Below are 20,142 nucleotides of genomic sequence, written 5' to 3'. Positions count from 1 at the left end.
TCAATTTCTTGCAAATGTATATGTATGTAATTAATTCTAGACTCTGCATAACTCCAAAATCATGATCCATAAGCATAGATTATATATGAATCAGATCAAATAGCACATAAATAAAAAAAGAGCAAAAATCAAAGAATCGACAAAAAAGTGTAAAGAGAGAAGACAAATAGATAAAACAGAACATGAATCCCATTGTCCTTCTCCAAGAATTGGAGAGGCTGGAGATGGAGTTATTAGACACCACCTATCTCAATACACAAGCTAGGAGACTTGCAAAAGAATATAATCCCAAAACCTTTTATTGATAGTAAGATTAAGGGGAGGAAATCCAATGACCATGAACATAATTGGCACAAAAGAATGCCAGCTATTTGTGATGCAAAATTTCCTCTAAGATGAGACTCCTTTCGGCTTGCCTAGTTCATTTTGTATATGGGCGCTCCCTCTGAACTAAAGGAAGGCTTTATGGAACAGGATCAACAGATAGAAATTGAAGATATTGGGGTTATCCAGAATATGTCGATCATGTTTTTAGAGGTGCCTTTTGTTGAGGAAATAGGACATGGATAGAAGGCCATTCTATGGTATGTTGACATCATAACTATATTGGCAGGCTGTCCTTCTCAAAGATCCTCGGTGATACCACAAATCTATATGGAATGCGTGGCTGGTAATTAGGACAACCTTTGGAGATAGAGTTATTAGGCACCTATCTTAATGTGCAGGCCAGTAAACTTGTATAAAAAGATGACCCCTAAACCTTTTATTGAAAGTAAACTTAAATAGAAAATGGTATTCGAATGATGACAAACATGAATGGCACACAACCGGCACAAACGTTTCCCCTATCTAGTTGTAATGCAAGGTTTCCCTTTAAGATGTGGTTACTTTCATGGTTCATTCGATCTATGTCACTTCCAACTAAACCAACCTGCATCATAAAACAGGAACTGGAATTGTAGCTTGATCATGCTTTTGTGACACAAAAGCGCGCTAGCTATTTGTGATGAAAGGCTTCGTTTAGGATGAGATTCCTTGCCTGGTTCACTATCTATATGGCACTCCTAACTAAAGGAAAGCTCCATGAAACCAGACTAATAGATCAAAATTGTAGCTATGCCTATTTCGAGGTGCAAGTTTGCTAAGGAGGTCAGACTTGGATATAAGACCATTTTATGGGTATTTTTACATTATAACTTTATCGATAGGTTGTCCTTTTCAAGGATCCTTGGTACTGCTATAAATCTATTTGGAATGTATGGTAGGTAATCAGGTTAATTTTTAGTAGCGTAAGAGATGATCTGTGCCACAGTGGACGAAAGCCCCATGCTCAGTTCTAACATATTGCTTGATTGGTTGTAGGACCAATATTCTACTCACTCCAACTCCCCCACTTTGTGTGCAACTCTATGAGTGCTTAAATAACTTCTCACCTCCTCTGTACCAAAATGTTTGAAGATCTATCCAGACAAAGGGTACCTATAATTGGTGGATTTTCAATTTCCAATTATATAGCCATTCAATTTTCATATTATCTGATTTCTTTAAGAAATTTTGTGTAAAGCTAATGTACAATCTAGATCTGGTGCACTTGCCCTGGCATACGTCGATAGTGGGGAAACCTGGGGATGTTAATTCAATGTATTTATGGTTTTTGCATCCCTTTTAGTAATCTTCCTATTAGGCTTTTAAAGATAATGAAAAAAATTTCCCCAATTATGAGGATTGCACAAGAATATTAAAAATACACAACACCAAAATCCTGAAAATTGCTACTGAATAGCACCATGGCTTTTCTTTCTAGAGTTTTTTGACTGAAGTACAATACTTTACAAATGGGCCTGGAAGCAAACTATTATTATCAATTTGAACGGTTAAAATACTACACCTACACAAAGAAAAATACATGAAAATTGTTAACTCAACTAAAAGCACTACATTTATAACAATTGGATCAAGCTCCACTATGCTTACTCTTCTTTCTGGGCTCCAAGCTTTCCCTTCGAAGTCCCTCTCTTTGCATAGAAACAGATCAAACCTGTCTAGAGCTTGTAAACCCAGATAGTGCTCCCAAAAAGAGCCAGAATAATAGTAACCATCCATGAACTAGCCAACTAGTAAGGAATAACGTCATCTGCCTTACCAGCTAAGTAGAAGGAGGCCAACTTCCATGCCAACCAAGGCCCAACAATGCACCTCACCACGGTAAAATACATAGTGAAAAATGGAGAAACAGATCATGTTGGCCAAGACAGACTCCGTTTTAGCCATATGAGAAATAGTCCACACATTCTGTAATGGAGTCATCGATTCCCCTGTAACTATCAGAGAGATGGCTGAGAGCCCTCCATGGCCTGCATAGTACCTGCAAGTTACTAGGTAGAAGGAAGTTGCAATATGGTGAAATATAAAGAGGTGATCAGATGGGTTGGCAAGAAAATAGTGGAGCAAGTCCACAATGAAATATGCAGTGTTGAACTCCATGATTTTGTTCTCTAAATCTCTGTTGGGTGCATCAAGCTTCCGTGGGTTATTGCACATGTCGTGAGCAGAGAGAATGCAAACGATGGTTGCATGAACGAATGAGATGCCACAGCTCGCAGCCTTGAACCTGTTCTTGCCCTTCCGGTTTCGCTTGTTCTGGTGACCTGCAGGGTTTCACTTTTTCTGGTGACCTGGTGAGCTGCAGGGGAGTGCCGAGTCAAATGCAGCCCGCGGTTAATTCCCAAATTCGAATTGAGGTGTGAATGGTGGCAAGATAGTGATGTAACTATTGTCAAACATCATTAAATGCGGAGGGTGGCAGAGTTGGGCGGAGCTCGTGGAGGGTGGCAGAGCTGGGCGGAGCTCGCAGAGGGTGGCAGAGCTGGGCGGAGGAATTACCGATGGCCGGAGCCAGAGGTTTTTTTGGGCGGCGACGGAAACCGAGAAATTCCTCCACCTGGGTAGACTACTCCATAACTAATAGTTAATAACTAGATATGGGTAATTATTGAAAGCGTGGGTGCAATAAAGCTCAAAAGGCGTCTGCAGATAATGGTTTAATAACTGGAACATAGTACACTTAATTAAAACTCACCCCTTGAATTCAAATATGTGATTCGTGGATAAAAGATAAAATAATATAACTAAAGACATTACATTAAAAATATAATATTTTTAAATATTTTATATTGAATATTAGAAAATTAATAAAATATAAATAATGGAAATATTAGATATTTGTTAATAACTTAGGGGTGGGAAGGATATATTCCAGGGTTATGCTAAAATATAATTTTTTTAAATATTTTATATAGAAAAGTAGAAAATTAATAAAATATAAATAATGAAAATATTAGATATTAGTTAATAACTTATGTGTGGGAAGGATATATGGAAAGGTATAAGTAAAGAAGAAATAGTTTAAAAGTTTTATTTTTTTATTTCATAAAATTATATTAATGAAGTTTGCAGGGGGTAAAAATTGTGAGGATAAATTTATTTATAACACATGAGAGAAACAAATGTATTATAATTAATTTAGATTTTATTATTTATGTAAAATGAGATTTTTTTATTTATTTGCATAACATAAATTTGAATTTCACATTTTTGAAAAAAATCAAGTTATATGGATATAAATAGTTCTCTAAATATCATTTTGTTTGTCTAATATTAATTTCTCCTTAAATATCCATTGTTTAAGATTTTTTTATGAAAATAAGATTAATACATAAAAATTGTGGTGCATGGTTTAATACCATGAAAATAACAACTAGATTCATAATAATTATTTTAGTAAATAAATATTAGGGGAGATCAACAATAAACCTCAAAACAAAAAAATGTATTAACAAAATAAAATTTAAAAGAACAAATAATATTCGAAATGATAATAGAGTCTTTAGGAAATAAGATTAATATATATAAAAAAATGTGTTGTATGGTTTAATCCCATGAAAATAACAACTAAATTTATAATAATTATTTGAGTAAATAAATATTAGGGGAATTTTGAGATCAACAATAAACCTCAAAAAAAATGTATTAACAAAATGAAATTTAAAAGAACAAATAATATTCAAAATGATAATAAAGTCTTTCAAAAAATAATATTAGTATATACAAATTGTGTTGTATGATTTAATCCGTGAAAATAACAACTAAATTTATAATAATTATTTGAGTAAATAAATAGTAGGGGAATCTTGAGATCAACAATGGACCTTAAAACAAAAAAATGTATTAACAAAATGACTCAAATGGAGTTGGCACTTCTTGGATGCAAAATTCAATTCCCGATCTAGTGTGCCCACTTGATATTTAAGAAAACCTACACTTCATATTTGACTAAACATACATAAAAAAAAAGGTTTTCTTTCTTTTCATTTATAAATTCATTATTCCTACTTTATTGTTTTAACTATTATTTTTTTATTGTCCTTTAAAAAACCCATTTTAAACCTCAAATTTCTCTTAATAAAAAAATCGTGTTAGAGTATCAATAAATAATGATTTTTTAAGAAAAATATTGTGATAAACTAAATACGGATGATTACAATTGGATATACTTTCCATTTCATATTACTTAGCAATCAATAATATGATTCTATATGTATTCTCAAAATAGAATTAAGAACCACATTTTACAATAATACTAAAAAATACCAACATAATGATATCTAAAATCCTTTCATAAAGTGTCCTCCCATTTGCTACTAAATTTTTGGATAGAATGGGGTGAATTGAAGAAGTGGTAATGATTGCAATCCAATCCTTTTATGCTCCACCAAGATCCAAACAAAGAGTTTCCATCCATTTAACATGGCCCACATACTTATCGTATTTACACCAATTTGACATATTTTAAGGCATCCTTATTCTTAGCCAAATAATTAATTGAACTTTTAACCCATGTTTTTTTTTTTTTGATTTATCTATGAAACAATCAAATATTTTAAGCATCAACTTTATTGGGAAAAGAAAAAAAATACAAAATTTATATCCATTTTTTTATGAGAAGAAGAATATTTAGAAATACATTCAATGATATTGTTTAGATACACCTCCATTATCTCTTGATCATAAAATTTAACCAATGTGAGTAGTCATTGTCCTTTCTCAAATAGAATCCTTCAAAGGTTATTTATGTGTTTTATTTCCTATGTTCCCTTCTAAGGTTATTTATGTGTTTGATTTCCTATGTTCCAATTATCTAAGGATCTAGGCCTATTTGATTTTCTTTCAATTCACAATTATTCATCTTACAATACCATAAACCTAAGGGTAGCAAGCATTCTAAAGTTTCTAAAATATTGATCAGTTAATCTATTGTTCGTTCTTTTAAATATATATCAGTTATTCATATTTATTCTATGACTTTTCTCTAATAATCATCATTAGTTATTGGCCTCCATAGGCTCTTAGTTGTAAGATGTTTTCCAAATAAGAAAGAATTATTGAACCATGAAGCTCTACTAAACCACCAATGTCATCCATTTCCCAATATTTTCTCTTTAAAAAAGCTAAAACAAAAAAAATCCTCATCGTATTACTTATTGACTTTGGAACAAATGCATATAAACATAGCATACAAGAATGCACCCAAGAACAACTTTGAATTATCTTTTCTCTCATAACAAAAACTAAAAAATATCCTCATTGTATTAATTATTGTCTTTGAAACAAATGTTAGAAAAATATAGTATACAAGATTGTAGTTAATGTGCAACAACCATGCATAACACCCACGTACTGATTTTGAACACACTGAAAAGACTTCACAAAATATATACTCTTTTTTGAACACATTGAAAAGACTTTGTAAAATATATATATTTTTTTCTAAACACACTAAAAAGACTTCGCATAATATATATGCTTTTTTGAACACACTGAAAAGACTTTGCAAAATATATATGCTTTTCTGAACACACTAAAAAGACTTCGCATAACATATATACGCTTTTCTAAACACACTAAAAAGACTTTGTAGAATATATATGCTTTTCAGTGTGTTCATAATTTGTACATGGGTGTTATGCATGGTTGTTTCATACATACATTGATATGTTTTATGGAAGTCGCGTATGTCTTCTAGGGTTTTGCAATATGGCTTGTTGATGACATTTCATCTGTTCTGCTATGTTTTTTGTTGTCTGTCAATGATGTCTCTATCATGATAATCTGTGTTTGACCGTACTGGTTGAGTTGAGTTGGTTATGGAATGAAATGTTGATTAGTAAATATGTTGCTTTGTTGTGATATGTAATTAGATTAATGATCTATGATTGATGTAGTAATTGGTTTAGTGGTTATTTCAGTATTACAGTGATTCATATTCAGTTGTCAATATATTGATATTTGTACACAGGTCATCTTTAGAGGAATCGTGTACATACACAGATGTGCTTCATAGAAGTAGCATATACATTCTGACATGTGTTTGATTAGGGTTTACAGTGACAACATTTGGTTTCTATGATGAATAATACATGGTCTAGTATACTTATGAGTGGTTATGCATTGATATGATATGATATGAATTTCTTTGATCTAGTTGCATTGGTTGACAAAGATTCAGTGATTGATTTGATGATTCAGTTGGTTCAATGATTGGGTGATTTGATTCAGTGATTGATTTGATGATTCAGTCGGTTCAATGATTGGGTGATTTGATTCAGTGATTGTTTTTACAATTGTTACTTGGTTTGAGCTTAATGATAGAAGTGGATCTAATATGAAAATATGATGATAGGTGGCCTACATTTTTGATGTGTTGAGTCACGGGGATCTAGTATGAAACATTATGAAACGTGGTAACCAAAAGGTGTTGATGGTTGGAGCCTTCATTGAGGGAGTCAAAGCTTCCTTCGAGTAGTAGCTGGAGAATTTGTGCAGGGGGTAGGAGCTCCCTTCTGGTAGGAGTTGATAAACGAGATCAAGGGGTTGGATCTCCCTTCCAATGGGTGCTGGAGAATGAGAGAAGGTTGTAGCCTTCTACAGGTGGGTCCCTATATACTAGTATGAGTCTGCGCCAATACAAGATTGTAATATGTTTTCCTTTGTAATAAAAGAAGAAGACAAAGACAATGACAACGATGGTTTTGTCCCACATTAGGTTTCCACATAAAACCTCAGTGTTCTATCTATGTTGCTTATGTTTTGTGTTAGCTTCTCTTTCCTTCTCATAGTTTCTTCTTAATAAATGAATAATGACATAATGATGCACTAGTTAAAGATGAATATTTGATGGAACATACAAAAAGTTAGTTAATTGAATATACGCAGCTTTACTTCATAGAAGTCGCGTATATACGTGGTTTGCATAAATGACAGTAGCATACAAAATGAATAATATTAAATAAATAGTTTAAAGTGAGTTTAAAATACTAATTCACCAACCCCGCCCCCCCTTTCCCCCTCCCCTCTTAGTATTTTTTCCAACACTAAGAGATCTGAGGGAGGTCAAATTGCTTGGAGAAAGAGGTGCATTGCTTGTCCAAGGAAAGAAAATAAGAATTTGTATGACAAAGTGTGGTCGGTGTGCCTTTAATAGGTAGGTCTGCTGAAGAGTCTAGTGAATGTGATTGTTCTGCATGCATGTTAGTTTTTAATGTGTTGGTTGTGCATGCATTGTGATTATTTTATTTATCATGCATAGTAGGTTAGACATGCATTGTGGTGGTCATTATTGCAATTGTTTCATCATGACGTTGTTGGTGTCATTATGTATATTATGCCAATACCAATTGATGTTGCATACAGGATAGCCTCCCATGAAACACACTAAGGTATGATTTCCTTATGTCTATATTTGGTTTATCTAACATGGCACGTTTGCAGGTGATAAAAGATTAGATATGACGAGCAAAATGGTGGATTACAATTCACGTGACTCTCCTTACAGATCATCCAAGTAGAAAGGAGATGAGTATTCTCCTAATTTAGTAGATACACTGAGAAGTTTGAAGCAAAAGATCAGAAGTTGCAAGGCAGACAATAACAAGTTGATTGAGTCATAGGAAAGACTTGTCAAAGCTCAGGAAAATCAAGTAGAAGGTAATGCAGTAATCCTTCATATCCTATCAAATTTGTATTGACAAGAATAGTTAAGGATCATCCATGGGCAAGAGGAAAGGACTAATGAGGAATATGATATCAGGTCTCAATCATGATACATGTTGGACATGGATGATACATTGAGAGGTGGCAGATGGTTGGATACACCTGACAGGATGCATTAGAGGCCCTCCATCAATCCAAACGGTGACACCAACACTCCTTGCTACTCCGATAGTGGATGAGATGCCTCAAACCATTTACTATGTCTTTGAGTAAGAAGCCCCATGAGAAGTTCACCCATGTGCTTTTTGTCACCATACCTCTCACCCTACGTCAGTCTCTAGCAAGAAAGAGAAACAAATGAAAACAACTACCCCAAACTCAACCCCTTTCAATGTTAGAAGCCATATGTATATGCAAGAACTTTTGTATATGCATATAGATATGCAAGCAGATATAGAGAAATCCACTTTCATAAATGCGCTTTCATTCATGCATATGAAACTGTCAATATATTTAATCTTTTTTTTATATTTAAGCATAGTTTCATTTCTAAGTTAAGGTCCCACCTACAACAGTCATGTCGGCTCCCAATTTTTATATACACACATATATTAAAGTGCACGTATATGAAAGAAATATTTTGTATATGTGTGAATTTTGTAATTTCACACAAATATAACAACATGCATATCTAACAACCACACATGTATATGCAAAAGCGCATATAGGAAAATATTTATAAAATATTATTGTCATATTTGTTGTTCTCCTAATACTTCAAATTTTTATAGGTACTCTATAAATGGGATCTCATGCAAAATGATGCCATGCATGTCCGCCACTTGTCATTTGTGAATGATTTAGTTAAATGATGTGTCAAAAGCATTAACACCTTTTCATAAAATAATAAAAACAAATTCCTTTTCAAAAATTTGAACTTCCTATATGCACTTTCATATAACACTTCATTTCTAAGGGCTTTAATCGAATCCATATCACCAAGTGCGGACAAGAAATTTAATAGGTATTTCACCTATTCATTTATATTCATATCCAAGCTTAAAATTTTATACACTATATTTCTTTATACCCGAAGGCCCAAATAACCAAATAACCTGTTATGTGGGAAATCAAGACCATTTTTGGAACCTCAATTTTTTTTTTTTGCTTTTCATGAATTCAGATCATGACTTCAATCTCATGTCCATGTTGCCTACAACCCTAGACAATAGGATTCTTGCATGGCATGGTATGGTCCTACTTGAGAAAATTAAAATAAAAAGAAAATGTCTACCAAACAAATCCCAGTGCAAGTCTTGAGACTTCGAGAGTTCTCATCTGGAAATTTTGAGAACCAATCAAAAATTTCCACTTGGTTCTCTTGCCATGTCATGTCTTCCATGTCATTGCCACATCATCTCTTCCATGTCACTACCTGTTGTGGTAAAAACACATCCCCCCATTTTTGACTTGTTCAACTCAAATAATGGGGACCCTTTCTATAAAATTTTGGCTAAACACCTTTTTAGGATTTTTACTTAGTCGATTATCCTACGCTTTTGTTAATTTTTCATTTTCTTTGGATTTTTGTTTTGATTGATTTGTTAGAATCAATTTTTTATAAGCTTCTCATTGACGCTTGTTTCGCCTCATTTGGTCAACTGGTTTGAAAATGACACTCCTTTGAAACCCTGATCATTTATGAAGCCTAGGTTAAAAATGCATAAAATGTACCATATTGCATTTTGTAAATAAATTAGTTCAATAATGCATTCATTTTAAATATTAACCCGTAGTGAGCTTTTACTAACATTTTTTCATTTTTAGTTATGCAACCAAATCATGAAACATCCGGATTTTAGAAATCTACTCCAATTTCCAAATCAATTACTAATCCTAAAAAACCCATAATATCCAAGTGGTTGTAGTTTAGATAATTTCACAACTTAACTAAATTTCATAAAATAAAACCAAAATTAAAATTGATATTTAAATGTTAAATTTTAAATTAATTAATATATAATTAATTTAATTAAAATAAAATTTAATACATAAAAAATGAATATAATAAAAATTCTTCCCATCGCATCGGAGGTTTCATATGTGACAAGTTTAATGAACCCCCGACACCTCCCCCTCCCAATGCTGATCACCAATTAAGTAAAAGTTTTATTACATCACATCGGAGATTGTTTATCGCTTCGGGACTTTTTGAATGAGCACATCTCTTAAAGCTCCAATAGCCCTCCCGACGTCGATCTGTGGATTGCGAAAAGGGCATGAGGCATTAACTTGTTTTGGGTTTAATATAGTTTAATGAATTTACTCATACGTATGAGTAATATGGAATGGTAGTTATGAAATAGCTATGGAGTGAATAAAGGTAGTATAAGTTAGTTTGTTTTTATTTAAATTTTTTATTTATTGTTTTAAAATTTAATATTTAAATAATAAATTTTAAATTAATTAATTTAATTAATATATAAAATTTAATTAAATTAAACTTAAATTATTATTTTGATTAATGTTAATTAGTTTATAAATAGTTAATATTTTAGTTAGTTAGATATTAATTAATTAGTTTAGTTTATAATTAATAATTAAAATAGAATTAATCATTAGATAATTAAAATTCTAATTTAGGACTAGATATTTAATTTAAATTCTGATTTTTAGCCCAGCAACAGAATTTCTAGATTTATGCCAGATTTGATCCATCAACTTTGGAGGCTCATAGATTGAGTTATACTTGGCCAAATGAGGCCCAGGACGGCTCATTGGAAAGATAAAATTAAGGAGAACATTTCTGAGGAGGTTTCACTAATAGATTTGGTCATTTATTGGGTCAAAAATCAGGCAGAAAATCAAGCTCCGAATTTTTAAAACAAAATCAATTTTCTGAGTTTTATTTTCTTCATTTTCATTTGCCCAAGCCTCTTCTAATTGCATATTCGCTCATCAATAATATCCTTGGCCAATTAAACCATCCCAGGCATCAATAGAGAGCTTATATTTTATTTTCAATTATTTATTTAAATAGAATTTGATTGGATTTATTTTAAATGCCAACAATGATATTTTGATTTTATTGTTGCATCTTAATTCATTTTGATTTCTTTTTGTAGGAAAACAGTGGAAGAAATATGGAGAAAAGGATCTCAATCAATGAGAAGGCTCCAGCAATTAAAGATTGGAATTTTGAGCAAATAAAATTAGATTGGGCAGATTTCTCTTCAACACACTTTCCTCTCAAGAATTTCTTCACAAATATTATAAATAACAGATTGCAGAATGTAATGAGGGGCTGCTCTCTTCTGCAATTTTAGACTTCTAAAAGCACTACTGTAATATGAATTTAGAGTTGGAGGAGGGAGGAGAGAAAATCTCAGATCTGGGGATTATTGAGGATTTTTCCTTTGTATCTTGAATTACGCATGATAGGCAAAGTTTGCACTATTGTGGCTCTAGTTTTGAAAGCACAAGTTCAAGCAATGTAAAGGACTGTTGGAGACCAAGGTCAGAGAAATGGATGCAATAAATTGGTATTTCTAATACTATTGTTTTAAATATCAGTTTCATTTTTATGATAACAGGATTGTCTCATTTTATTCATGTTTGTGCACTTTTGTCAATATGGGTAATTTGTCTCAACATTGTTATTATGTATCTCTGTTCTTATGAATTAAATTCTGATTTCTCAGTAACTACTTGCTCAGAAATCTATCTAATAAAACTGATTTATTAAATAGTAATTTGTTATGAACTATTTCTACATATTATTGTTTAATTATTGGATTTATTGATTTGATAATCAATATCATTTTTGTGAACTACTTCCTGGAATGTTGTTGGTTTATTATTTCAATTAAAAGGTCTCAATAGAATTTGTTTTGATATCCATAATATCAGTTAATTGAACTACTTATTAACTTGATATTCATTATAAGCAAGACATGTTTAAATCCCAATATTTTAATTATCTTGCTCTCAGTTGGGTTAGATCTATATCTGCCTAATTAAGATAGGATTTAGATTAATTCCTTTTTCTTGCATTATAGTATAAGCTTGCATTTAGAGTAATTTCTATATTCTTTTTAAGTCCTCTTCTCGAAGAGGCAAAATTTTAGTTGTGGCTTGGCTGAACCCAAATCAGCTTAAGGGTCATTCTCTTCCCTGATCAACAAGAAGAAGTGATCTGATATCCTTGTCTATTGGTAGTTAAAGGTACATCATAAACCAAGAGCGATAGCGAGAAGGTAATTGCACCTAGTTAAACCAATTGGAGCCACCACACCAAACGGAAAAGGAGTTGCTTTAAGGTCCAGACTGGGTGGTTATCCCCCATTGTTGTTGCAACAATTTTCGAGGCATCAAAACTTTTGGCGCTAGAAGGAGGGCCTCTGATTTTTTGTCTATTGGAGTCTTTTCAATTTTAATATTTTATTTAATGTGATGGCTCCTCTTAAACTTCAAACTTGGAGTTGTATCCATGGACGTGCATCTTCCAATACTCCACCCGAAGTGGTAAGACTCTTGTCTCAGGTAAAGTTCAATGGTAAGAGAAATTCTTCTGCTTTTAATCATGTCTTTCAATTTATTCAAAATGTTTCAACATATGATTTTCAAGGAATTGATGAAGGCATTTTATGCAGAATTTTTACTCTTACATTTGCGGCAAGAGCCAGAAACTGGTGTAGAACTCTTCCGGTTGCCTCAATCCACAGCTGGGATCAATTTGTTACAATTTTCATTTGTAAATTTGACAGCTATGATTATGAACAGGTATGTGAAGAAATTGAATATCTACGAAGGTTTCAAAATGAGTCTATTAATGATTTTAATATTCGATTTCACTTGAATTGTTTAAGATTTAAAGTTGAAGATAAACCTACGGAAGAAGAATCACTAGATTGGTTTAAATATATTTGTTCTCTTCCTCCCATTTCCAATCCATATGAAATTAGTTCAAGTTTTGTTTCATCCTCTTCCAACATAAATGAGAATACCAATATGGATGCGCAAATAAATTGTGATGAAGTTGTTTCACAAAGCTTGGAAAATATTTCTATTCAAATGCAAGAAAACAACATCAGCAATTTTGGAGAAAGAGCTCCCTTGGAATCTGAAAATTACTCTGCGGTCAATTTATAAAATCAGATCGCAAATCAACAAGTACAAGCAGCAATCAAAGTAAATAATAACACGCAAACTGTTGTACAAATTTCTGAATTTTTCCATGATGAGAAACAAAGCAGCTTTCTTTAAGAAAGCATGAGCACACAAAGGAATGATCTGCAATCTGAAATTTACAATGAGCATAATGCACAAGAGTTCTCAAATAGAGACACTTTTAAATACATTGTTTCAGGTTCACATTTTTCCCTTTATCCTGATATTTTTAATGATGGTAATTTTTCCCCTCATGGTATTAATGATATTTCAGAAAATACAGAGGCTAATCTAAATGAATTACCATTAATTTTTTATCAAGATAGAGAAGCAATTAACAATCATTCTTTTGCCATTAATGAACATGAAATTCTTGTTCCTCCTTGTTTGGATATATTGGATCAGATTGAAGGGAATTCTAAGGGAGATTGGGACTATTTTTCAGTAAATAGATCAAATTATTCCATTGATATGAATGTTATATATCAGATCAATCTTGTAAAGTCATTTATGATAATTACTCTGGCATCGAGGATGTTTATTTCTATTCTTCTCAAGAGATTCCTCATGATAAAATTCAAATAACATCTGAGAATGAGGAACATTTCAATTTAGAAATTATTCCACCCAATCCTCATTTTAGAGTAGCAAATTATCTTCATGATTTCATTATTCGAGAAAACTTTCCAATTTATGATTCATATCATGACCAAGCTCTCATTCCTACTCATAATCATAATTCGTTTTCTAATTCACAAGTTGGAATTCAAAATTACTCAAATTCCATAATTCTGGACAATCCTTGTGAAAAAGAAATTATTTTAAAATGATCCCAATTGTGCTGTAACATTAGTTGTACAAATAGTGATTTAATTTTATTTTTATTTCCTCACTTATTTTCTATAAAATCAGATTTATTTCCAGATTTTATTTTTCAGATTTTTGATACATTACGCTGGCATATGAAGCACTTTACTATCAAACATTCAATTAATACATTGCCCTGTTGGAAAATTGAAGTTTTATATTATAATCAAGAGCATCAAAAGCTATTTCAATTTCAATTTCAATCAATGCTAATGTTTTATCAAAAGCTTCTATCTTCTCAAAGGCAATATCGACAAGAGAATGTAGTTTTAGAAGTTGGTCAGCAATTCAATTTAATTAATAATTTTCCATTTCATTTGAAATATTTTTATCCATTTTTCATTAATTTATTTGAGAAATATTTCTATCCGTTTTTCATTAATTCATTTGAGAAATATTTGGAAACTTTTTCTTCATGGGAGATTGTCAATAGCTTAACATTTGTACATAACACTAACAATTTTTTCCAGACCTTTGAATTTAAAAGCTCATATCCACAATCGGGCCTGTCATCTCCTCTTTTGAACAATTCTAAATCCTTAATAGAAACTCATCCAGATTTTTATGATCCAATTGGTATTCAATTGGAAAGGAAATTTCAAGAAAAAGAGATTTTAATTAAGTTGCTAACAATAACTGTACATTCTGATTTCAGATTTATTTTCCTTAGTTTAGTTAAATTTGCATTTTTATTACTAACATTTGAATTGTACATACGTGCATGAATTAAAATGAAAAAATGGTTACACTGGAAATATGACTATACCTAGTCATTTTCATGTATATGGTTAGAATAGGAGTAGAATTAATTTAGTTAGTTTGTTTTATGTAATTAATTTATTTTCAACAGTTTTGTAGATTAAAAATAAAACAAAGCAATCAGCCATTCTCATACATGTTCAGTGAAAACATTTTTCCCTATGAGAAAATTTTAATTCTTGCTTTCCTCTTCAAAAAATTTTACAGTGTCCGCACTGAGTCCTTCGTGAAGGACTCTGCATCCTTCATTAAGGAGCTTAAGGATATTAGTCTTAACCCTGAGGACATTCTCGTCAGCTTTGATGTGGTCTCCCTTTATACTTGCATCCCAATAAAGGAGGCCTTTGAAGTGATCTATCACCTAACAGATCCCGATACTGCTTATCTGGTTGAGATATGTCTCACTTCCACTTTCTTCTGTTTCAAAGGTGAGTTCTTCGAACAGCCCTGTGGTGTTGCTATGGGTTCCCCCCTTTCCCCTATTGTTGCGAATCTTTTTACTGAAGATATCGAAGCCAAAGCTTTAGCCTCGGCTCGTCTCCTTCCCAAGCTATGGAAAAGGTATGTGGATGACACTAATGTCATCTAGTCCCATGGCCAGGAGGAGCTGGATCGCTTCTTCAATCACCTCAACTGTCAGTCCTCTGCCATTAAGTTCACCATGGAAAAAGAGGTCAATGGTTGCCTCCCTTTCCTGGATATTATTATATCCAAGAATAAGGATGGCTCTCTTTCCCACTCTGTGTTCCGGAAGAAAACGCATAATGAGCAGTACCTTCATGCTGATTCTCATCATTTCTCTGCTTAGAAGATGGGTGTTCTCAACACCCTCGCTACTTGTGCGCTTAGGATTTCTGATAAGGAGAGCCTTGATAAGGAGAGATCCCACCTCCTTAATGTCTTTGTGGAGAATGGCTATAGTAGGCGCCTAGGCCAGAAGGCCTTCCTTAAAGCCTCTAGAAATACGTTAATTAAAAAGGAACTGAAGGAACCCCGGCTGGGTGTCCATCTTCCCTATGTCGAAGGAACCACGGACAAGATTGCTCGGATCCTTAAAAGGTATGATATTCCCTCGACCTTTAGGCCCCTCAACACCATTCGTAATTCCCTTCGATCGGTGAAAGATCCTGTTGACCCGAAGGACATGAAGGGTGCCTACTTGATCCCTTGCTCTTGTGGGACCCCATATATCGGAGAAACGGGGCCCTCCGTCCATCAAAGGATTAGCGAGCATGTAGCTAACCTAAGACATGGAAGAACCAAGTCTTCAGCATTAGCAGAGCACGTGGAAGAGACCAAACATCAGGTTTGCATAGAGGAGGCCAAGGTTGTTGCCAAGGTTACTCAGTTCCATCATCGTAAATTTAGGGAAGCTATTGAGATTGAAAGAAGGCCTAACAATCTCAATAGAGATGACGGCTGAAAGATCAGTAGCTGTTGGATCCCTGCCCTTTCGTCCTAGTCTTTCTTTTCCTCCCCCCTCCCCTTTTATCCTTTTCAAGCTTTCCTTATTCCCCCTGGAGCCTTCCTTCCTCCTAGGGTTTATCCTTCCTGCTCTAGGTTTTTTAATGGTCTTTATTCTGGTCCTTTTTTTTTTATTTATTTATTTTTTCATTTATTATTTATTTATTTAATTTAATTTAATTTATTATTATTACTATTATTTTATTTTATTATATATAAAAAAATAAAAGAATGTTTATTTATTTTTATTTTTATTGTATTTTAGTTTATTTTATAAATTTTATTTTTATTTTTATTTTTATTTTATTTATATTTTTATTATTTATTTTATTTTTATTTCATTTAATTGATTTTATTTTATTTATTTATTTAATTTAATTTATTTTTTATTTATTATTATTATTATTATTATTATTATTATTATTTTATTTTATTATTTAAAAATAATAATAATAATAATAATAATAATAATAAAATTTATTATTTATTTTTATTTTAGTTTAGTTTATTTTATATTTTTTTATAAATTTTATTTTATTTTATTTTTATTTATTTATTTTATTTATATTTATATTTTATTTATATTTTTATTATTTATTTTATTTTTATTTCATTTAATTGATTTTATTTTATTTTATTTTATTTATTTTTTTTATTTTTTTTTACTAACTTTAACCTTTATTTTTTGTAAGGTTCAGCGAGGCTTTAAATTAATAAAATACAAATAGAATACATGATGCAGAGTGGGAGTCGATGGGACCTCCCTGTGTCTGCCTTTGAAAAGCTAGCAGGTCTAGTCTCTGCTTTCATTCTCTCCTCTCTCTTTTTTTTTTTTGTGTGGATCTCTTACAGCTTAGATAGATGTCAGTGAAAGGATATTTGGAAGAATCCAAGTAACCTGGCTTTCGCTAAGCTTGTTGGTCTGCCCTGTTTATGGTATAGCATTTCTCTCTGAGTTCCCCCTCCTTCAGGTCTTGCCAGAGGATATGATAGTCTTCACCGTTGGACTGAACGCTCGCATTGGCTATGGTGTCGGCCAACTTGTTTGCAGTTCTTCTGACTGCTTGAAAGGTGATGCCTTGAATGTTGGTGAGATGGACTTGCAGATCCTTCAGAATTGCCGAGAGCCTCCAGCTGGGTGTGATCTTGTCCACCTGCTTGTCGTTTTGAAGTTTCCTCATCATCTTGATGATTATCTCCGAGTCTCCTTCCACTATCAGGGGTAGGAATTTGTATTGGTTAGCCGGGGTGATGCCTTTGATGAGAGCAATCAGTTCTGCAGCGTTATTGGTGTTATTTCCCAGATTGCCATGGTAGATGAGCTGGATGTTCCCCAGATGGTCCCTGATTGCTCCGCCGTACCCGGCTTTTCCCGGGTTTTTCTTTGACGCGCCATCGAAGTTTAGTTTGAACGTTGGAAATGGCGGTGTTCCCCATTTGTCCCGCTTCACCGCTTGCGTGGTCTGGTTCCTGCCTGTGTGATTAGTCCGGGCTTGGAGTTTGAGGAGTTGGATAATCCTATGGTCCTTTGGAGACAGGTTCCCCTCTTGCTGCTTTATGTCCATGGCGTGGATTGTTTCTGTTATTAACTGCCTTGATTTTTCCATTAACCTGTCCACTGTCATCGCAGAGTTTTTAAATATTCGAGCATTGCGCTCTTTCCATAGGATCCAGACCACAGCTGCCGGAATAAGGTTCCATGCTCTGTTGATCAGATTGTTGTTGGACATGGTTATTCGCCAATTGCTCAAGGTAAGACCGATCGAGTCTCTATTTCTGTCGGTTTGCCTGAAGATAAAAGCCATATCATCCCACAGCGCGCAGGCTATGGGGCATGTATTGAGAATGTGGTTGAGCGTTTCATTTTCATTCTCGCAAAGGGCGCATCTGGAGGGTCCGATGAAGCCCCGTCGCTGTAGATTGTTCCATGTGAGCGCTCTGTTGTGCATGACGAGCCAGGAGAACAGAGTTATTTTGGGCCAATTGCCTCTGTTCCATAGGGCGTGCCATCTGGGGTCCGGTTGCCAGTCTGGTGAAGCAGCGCTAATTTTATATGCTTCCTTTAGATTGAAAGTTCCTTTTGAATTGTTTCCCCATCGCAGGATGTCTTCCCTGGTTGAGGTGAGGATTCTGCGTTGTTCTAGCTGCTGAAGGAGCTGTTCGATGTTTCCATTGTTGTTTTGGGTTGGCCATTGATCTTTGGCTAGCCATTTTTGCCAGGTTGTGGGCACTGTTTGAAGTTGCCAGTAATCTGCTACCTTTATTAGCCCTACCCCTTGCATTTCATTTTGGAGTGTAGTCCAATCTGGGTGGTCCAGAGGATGGAGTTGCTGCCAGGCATCCTCCCAAAATAGGGCAGTGTTGCCTTGGTGCACTTCCCAGAAGCAATGCTGTTGAACTATGTGTCGATTTTCCCATACTTTGTTCCAGAGGGGAGAGCCTTGAGTGTTTCCTGTGAGTCTGATGAGATCTTTGTCCTATATTTGATTTGTGTACTTTGCTTTCCACAATGTTTCCCAGAGGGAATTAGGATTCTCTACCCATCTCCACCATATTTTTGCTGCAATAGCCTTGCTAAGGATTTCAAGATCTCTTAGGCCCGGACCTCCTGCTAGCTTTGGTTTGCAAATGTCTGTCCATTTGAGGAGGGCCCATTTGCGCTTCTTTGAATCTTCGTTCCAGAGGAAGGACCGCTGGATGTTTCGAATGGATTTGTAGACTGATTTGGGTGCTGCGAGGGCTGAGAGCATATAGGCCGGCATTGTTTGAAGCACTGATTTCACCAGTACCATTTTGATGGCCATGTTTAGGGCTCGATGAGTCCAACTGCTTAGTCTGGATTTCATTTTGTTGATGAGATCTTCCCAATTTGCAGCTTTGGGGGCGTATTCTAAGAGAGGTATGCCGAGGTATTTGGTTGGAAGTGAGTTCCTCTGAATCTTGAGAATATTGCTGAGATTTCTCTGCACAGGAAGAGAAGTGTTGAAGAAAAATAATTTGGATTTTGCTAGATTGATCTCCATATCTCAGGCTTCCGTGTGTTAGCCTCCTGCTGCAGCAGCTATTCATTTTTCATGATTGACATTTTCACATGCCAAATATGTCATACTTTGCAGGCTGCAGTGTTCCATATTTCCAGAACAGACCAATGAAGATGCCATGGAAGTATCCTGGTTCGAATGCCACTGCTGTATTCCATTTTTTATCACAGTTATCAGGCAGTTTTGCAGTCAAAAGAGGTACTCAAGCTGGTATTCACTAACCTCCCCTTCTTCTCATTTCCCCCAAGTCACTTACTAACATCCCCCGAGAGGTCAAGATCTGCTTGAGCCTCTCAGTTTCATCGTCTCCATGACATTCGCCTTGGTGAGGATTTGCTTCACTCAAGGACTGCTCACTCATCATCTGTGAGCCTTCTTTTTCCCAACAAAGCCTAAGGTCTTATACCTTAGCGCCCTCTTTTCATCTCCATATTAACTACTAACTTTATTATATAACTCCCTATCAGTTTTTCCCTTTCCCTATTAAAATCATGTATATAAAACTCCCCTATGCAAATATCCCCTCCCTGGCAATATAGCCATATTTCCTAAAAACAAGTCCGGGGAATCACAGTCCATCTGGGGCTGTCTTTAGCCCATCCGTGTCCAAACAGGGATTAATCTGACACCTGGCCAGGTTAATAACCTCATCCCTAGCCCAAAAACCCCCAAAAAACCCATGTTTTCACCTTTATCCCAATGTTTGTCATGTAAATATATACCCCCGGCGCAAAAATATCAGAAAACCCACTCTCTGCGCCTTTTCCCAAAGCCTTACCCGTAAAAATATGAA

At 34.1% G+C, this 20,142-nt stretch overlaps 1 pseudogene; it reads right to left on the bottom strand.

The window, feature by feature from the left end:
- Nucleotides 1-1,970: 1,970 nt before the first annotated feature.
- On the bottom strand, nucleotides 1,971-2,784 carry LOC149207254 (TLC domain-containing protein At5g14285-like; annotated as a pseudogene).
- Nucleotides 2,785-20,142: the final 17,358 nt, after the last annotated feature.

Source organism: Pinus tabuliformis, chromosome 1_2 (assembly GCF_031772625.1).
Source record: "Pinus tabuliformis cultivar Carrire ecotype Pingquan chromosome 1_2, CPIR1, whole genome shotgun sequence".
NCBI lineage: Eukaryota > Viridiplantae > Streptophyta > Pinopsida > Pinales > Pinaceae > Pinus > Pinus tabuliformis.
Note: the sequence above shows the minus strand (reverse complement) of the source record. Positions and strands in the feature narration are given on the sequence as shown.